This window comes from Bos grunniens, chromosome 15 (genome assembly GCF_055505025.1).
Source record: "Bos grunniens cultivar Pamir isolate PY7600 chromosome 15, Bosgru_T2T1.0, whole genome shotgun sequence".
NCBI classification, from domain to species: domain Eukaryota; kingdom Metazoa; phylum Chordata; class Mammalia; order Artiodactyla; family Bovidae; genus Bos; species Bos grunniens.
Window position 1 is genome coordinate 40,817,284 of NC_141179.1, and position 6,201 is coordinate 40,823,484.

General features: G+C 45.1%; 1 protein-coding gene across 2 annotated transcripts in view; it reads right to left on the bottom strand.

The window, feature by feature from the left end:
• The window catches only part of PARVA (parvin alpha), a 179,548-nt gene that overhangs the window by 84,972 nt on the left and 88,375 nt on the right, over window positions 1–6,201 (bottom strand). The gene's annotated exons all lie outside the window — the stretch shown is intronic.

Below are 6,201 nucleotides of genomic sequence, written 5' to 3' on the forward strand. Positions count from 1 at the left end.
TACAGTCACTTGAGCAAACTCTGGGAGATAGTGGAGGACAGAGAAGCTGGCGTGCTACAGTCCAAAGGGTCGCAAAGAGTCGGACATGACTTAGCAACTGAACAACCACAGCTGGCTCCAGGGTTTACACCCTCAACACTACGCTGTATGTTGTTCCCGTTTTGTGTAACAACTTTTTTTGTACACTGAGCCCTACAGGTGGTCTGGTCACTCTTTGTAGGCTTAGTTAGCCTCTCTGAGGACAGAGGCGACACTTAAGCTGTATTTTTGTTTGTTTTAAATAACAAGTTGACTTATTTCTCTAGAAAAGAAAGAATGCTAATTTAAGAGAACCTGAAAAATATTTAAAAACTAAGAGGAAAACAACCCTACTGCTTAGAGGTAACATGTTATGTTTTCTTCTGCTTTTCTATGTTTTATATACACACTTACACATACTCCATACTGGGTACATTCTGGGTAGTTCCATGGCCAGTTTTTATAGTATCAGATAATCTCACTGTACTTCCTTATGCCATCAAAAATATCCCTTTAACTGGCTTTCTCAACCTCTGTTGAAGGTATGCACACACTGCTTAACCCTTCCATAACTGTTGGACATTTAGGTGGTTCCCAGTCCTCGGGGAAGGCGGCTGGATCTGGAGGGTTGCATCATTTGCCAGCTATGGAAGGGGGTGAGGTGGGGAGGGGAGGGGGTGCTCAGGCAGAAGGACCAGCAAGTGCAAAATGTGGGGCCTCTGGGGAACCAGATGACAGCCTGATGTGAGGTTCAGGCTACAGGCTCTTCGCTCTCTTTAGTGGATGAGGAAGCTAAAGTTCAGAAAGTGTAGGAGACTGCCTGAAAAGTTCTCTAGAAGATGATTCTACCAGTTAGCTGTCTCCTTTCCCCAGTGTATGAGTTTGAAGTCAAATGAAAGGGGAAAGAAATCCCAGGAAAAGGGGTGAGGGGTGAGGAAAGAGATGCAGAGACATAGGAAGAGCCAGAGAAGGAGGCCCATGTTACTGAGCCGGTTACCTGTGGGCACCTGAACCGCAGCTCCTATGGGGCTAAGGAACCATACACAGTGTCTCCAGGAGACTTCCCTACTACTGAGGTGGCCCCCAGGTGCTACCTCTCTGTACTTCCAGGCCACACTGGGTGCCAACTGAGGGGGCTTCAGGAGCCAGAGCCCTGGGACAGAAAAGTGGAGGTGCCTGATTAAGTGGGGAGCCTTCTGTGTACACACCATCTACTAAGCTGGACTGAAAAAGGAGGTGACCTGGGATGCTGTGTTCAGTGCAAAAGCATCTACTGTGCTCACCCAGGGATCTGGGGGCCAGGGTCTGCCACCCCTTCTCCTAGGAGACAAATTCTAGGAGACCCGATGGGAGCTAAGAGGGTATGTTTTTGGCAACACATCTGGGAAGCGAACATACTCTTGTTCTCCAAGGAAGAAGCAAACCAGAATGGATGGGCTGCAGAACCCTGTTCATCTTATTCTGACACTAAGCCCATGCCATTCAAAACAGACATTCCCTTAGTCCCAACTGTGACATGCCCAGGCTGGAGACTCAGAGCTGAGCAGGAGATGGACCTGACCTGGCTCAGGTCTGCCCTGAGAGGAGGCTGGTACTGCTGCTGGGCAGGGTGCTTGCATCAGAGCACAAGACCACTCTAAGGAAACTTCTAGGGGGCAGGGGAAGGGACATGCCTTGCGCTGAGCTCCTGAATAGGCCAGGCCTTATGCTAAAGACTTCTGCTCATTATTCACTCCCTCCATCCCTTCTGGAAGAGAGACTCCTCCTTCTTGGGACAGAGCAGAAGTTTTGGAACTAACTCATCATCACACCACTATAATCACAGTGCTGCGGGAAGTTCCTGACTTCTTCATCTAATGGAATGAGGCCTGGTAAAATGTGCTCATTGGCCTCCTCCCAGTCTTAAATGCTGATTGAGCACCTGCTATATGCCACACATATTCTAGAAAAGAATGAACCCTTGCCCTAGGAGCTCACGTTCATGTATACCTAGAGTCTCAGTGGTCTGAGGACCAATACAGGCATGGCTCTGGGCAATGAGGGAGACCAGGCTAGGCCTGCACCACCAGGAGGGACCAGGGAGGGCTTCATGGAGAAGGCAGTGCCAGACCCTTCCATGGCTGCATCTTTGTTCTTCTATCCATCTCACTTAGCACTGTAATTATCTATCTGTGCACCTATCTGAAGAACCCATCTCCTCCACTAATTCGAGTGTGCCAAGAGGCCTGCCCACTGCTGCATGGCCATGAGATGTTAATACGTATTTTCGGAATGAATGGGCAGTGTGGCCAGGCTGATCCTTGAACAGTGCCCCCTTCAGGCAGAAATAAATATAGTACAAACAAACAGCTCCACCTTCTAGGTCAGAGACAGATGGTAATCTTGGGTGGGTCTGGGCTTTAAAAAGAAAAAGAATTGGAGACAGCAAAGGAAGGAGCAGAGAAGGCCAACAGGTCTTGGCTCTTTAGGCGGAAGCATTTTTTACTTATTATCTAGGCATCTTCAGCATTATGACAAAGTGTTGTCCCAGAGCAGACATCTGTGCCCATCACCCTGGAAGCAGTGACAAAATGCTGCCAGTCTCTGTGCCTCACAAGAGTTACTGCAGCTCCCTGGACTGCCTTTTTTTTTTTTTTTTTTTTTAACTAAACCAATAATCCACGTTGACAGCAAATCTGTACAGAGAACCTATTAAAAGAAATTGTAGTAAATCAGAGATGTTTTAACTGTCTGTCTGGCGTTCTGATTGCCTGCCCGGCACTTCCACTGTAACTTCCTTCTGTACAACCTGCCATTTGATTAAATTCCATGGATAATTACCGAGCCTTGACTACGTGCAAGGCAATGCGTTGGGAGCCTCACGCCAGTTGCATCTTCCAGGCCCAGAACATAATTTAACTTATGGACAAAAATACACGTGTACAACTGAAGCAGAGAGTGACAGAGGCCACAAGAAACTGTAAAAGCCATTTCAAGGAAGGTTAACATTTGATCCCTGTGAGCAAGCATAGGATAACTGGTACCAAACACTCATCCATTTGTCCAAGTATGGATTTAACAGTGTTGCTGAGCAACTTTCCTGGGCCAGGTACTATCCAGAGAACCTATTAAAAGAAATTGTAGTAAATCAGAGATGCTTTTACTGTGTTTGGTGTTCTGATGGCCTGCCCAACACTTCCACTGCAACTTCTTTCTGTACAACCTGCCATTGGATCCAGTTCCACAAATAATTGGAATTGGGGTCAAAGATATGAATAAGACCCAGTCCCAGAGCATGGTCCCCTGGGACAGCCAAAGCAGCATCACTTAACTCATCTGGAGGTGGAAGTCTGGGGGGAGCTCCTTAAAAGAGATGCTTCAGTTGCTTCTTAAAGGAGAAGTCGGAGTTTATCAGATGAAGAGGAGACAAGAGAACAGACCCATTTTCAGGAAGACTGCTGGAGTGCAATGAGTCTGTGAGGTGTCAGAGAGTTAAACCAAGAGCCAGAACACACAAGGTGTGGATTTACTCCTGAAAGCAATGTAGGATAAGGAGAGCAGAGCTCTGCAGATTTGCAGAAGGCTCAGGAAGATTCCTTAGTGGATCCATCCATGCAGAAGTCCTCCTGGGATCTAGCACCATGATTAGGCGATCTGAGCTGGCCTGGGCTCTGAAGAAAGGATGAATCCCAGCTCTGCCTCTTATTTAATAACTTTTGTCCCCTCTGAAATGGAAATCATAATTCTTAGCTCACAAGACTGTAAATAAGCTTAGATGACACAGCACACACGAAATGCTCAGCACAGGAGGAGGACATGCCCTAGTGAGCATTTGGTAACTGCTAGCCCACTTCTCCCCAGAGTGTGTCTAGGAATGTGGACAAGGCCCTGGGAGAGAGTGGGACTGCTTAGAGATGATCTCATGAAACAGGCAAGACTTTGGCGAGACAGCAGAGTTTAAGAATAAAGTTGGAGGAGACTTTTAAGAAGTGATGATCTATCCCTTTATCTTGGGTTGATAAGGACAGATAGGATTGTGAAAGACAGTAGAAAAAGGCCCATGAAATGCTTTATAATGCAGAAGGAAGTTTTGGGTCAAGTGGCATGGTGAAAGTACCCAGGAATGTTAAGAAGTGATATTTTGTGGTTGTTACAGAGACTGGGAGGTGGTCTGGAGGCAAGGTGAAGGCCAGACGGAGATGACAGAGGGGTGACGACCGTCACGGTTTTAACGAGTGGTGGTGTCGACTGTGGTTTGGCTGTATTTTCAGAGGTGGAAAAAGATGCTGTTCAACATGCATAGCACCTGGATTGTGGGCTCTAAACAATAATGCCATTTCCTATAAAAGGAATCAGGGCTTCTTGGACAAATGGCCAATTCTAGCTCTGAGGCAGAAAATATATAAGATGAGCCTGGAGCATCTTATTGCTAGAAATCAGTTAGGTATGAACTTGCACCAGATTAAGATCATATCCAAGAGGCTTTCACTGGCCAAAGACTGAAAAGTTAAAGCATCAACATGGATAACGGCAAGGGGTCCAAATACATCAAATATAGTTAAATCCACGAGTCAATAATGATGCAGAAAAACAGAACTCAACACCTCTCTGTCACCTCTGGAAGATGCTAGGAAACCCCTTCATTCCGAAAACTGATGAATAAAGAGAAAATATCTGATGTTTATCCTCTCTCTTTAAATCAAACCATACTTGCATTGATCAAATGCTTAATGAGGCCACATTTATCCTTATAAGGCATTTCAGCTGATAAATGATGATAGAACAGATGAATTAGAACACGATGATCTGGAAACCCCTAATGAATGAAGGTTTCCAGGCAATGAGCAGTAATGGATCCTGACAAACCAGTGACAACCAGACATCGTGCCTCTCCTTCCTCCTGCCCCCAAAGGGACACACAACCATCAGTTCTAGGTCTGCCTCTCAATTCTCCGGAGATACAGGGGACAGACGAACACATTAACTGACACCGTCAAGACACAGCTAGCGAAATCTAGACTGTGGGAACTCAATGAGTTTCTTCAATAAATATATTTCAAGGAATAAATGAGATCTGGTATAATATCAATTAATTGCCAGGCATGGGTCTTATTTTGATCTTGATTTCAACAAACTAAAAATAAAAAATGATCAAAATTATGAGACTGAATAGCTAAACATGTTAAGAAATTACTAGACTTTTATCTACATGTAATATAATAATTGTGTTTCTCTTTTTTTGAAAAAAAAAAAAACCCTTATCTTTAAGAGCTATAACGGAAATAAAAATACTGAAATGGTATACTTGGGATTCACTGCAAAAGAATCTTCTGGTGGGGGCTGAGGGTCAGATGGGAGGTATACATGAAACAAGGTTGGCCGTGGATTAATCCTTGCAGAAGAGAGTGATGGGCTTGAGGGTGTGTCCCATGCTATTCTTTCTACTTTAGTATCTGTCAGAAGTTTTCTACAGCAAGAAGTTCGTGTGTGTGTGTGTGTGTGTGTGTGTGTGTTTCATGGTACTGAAGAACTAGATTCTGGGTGAAGAAAAGCCGAAGGAAACCACAGGCTTGTTTTATAAACTAAGGAGGCAGATCAGGTCAAGCAAGTAAGAATAAGGTCAATCTGGAAACAAAAAATGGAATTAATAGGGTAAGCATGATTAATATTCTTAATGGAGAACAACTTCATTCTAAAAATCCATAATAACAGTCTCAGGGACATGTAATACAATATATTACGTGGCAATTAATATAAGGAAAACATATATAAATATCTAGTAAATAAAGGGGAAAATCATCCTTTTCAATGGTCTCCACAATGTCTTAAATGAAACAACAAAATGCCTCTCACTCAGCATCAGCCTGGGTTCTTTTCCCTCCATCCCCTTCCTTCCCTCTGTGTCTGCTCCAACCCCTGCCCCAATTTTGATACCCAGCTCTGCTCTGGAGCATCCCAGGGTCAGCTGTAACTTCAGGATCCCTCAAGTCTCCTTCTTTCCCCCGAGAGATGCTGGGACTTTCAACACAAGTGCTTTCCCAGAGGGTGCAAATGAGTGACTCTGGGGTCCATCGATTCATCAACCAGCTGTGAATCTGTTATAAAAGCACTGTGGGCCCCCAGGAGGAGTCAGGTCCCCCCTGCACATCTTCAGGGGAGCCAAGGAGACTGTCAACACAGCCATCCCTCGGGCTCCCACGTTGA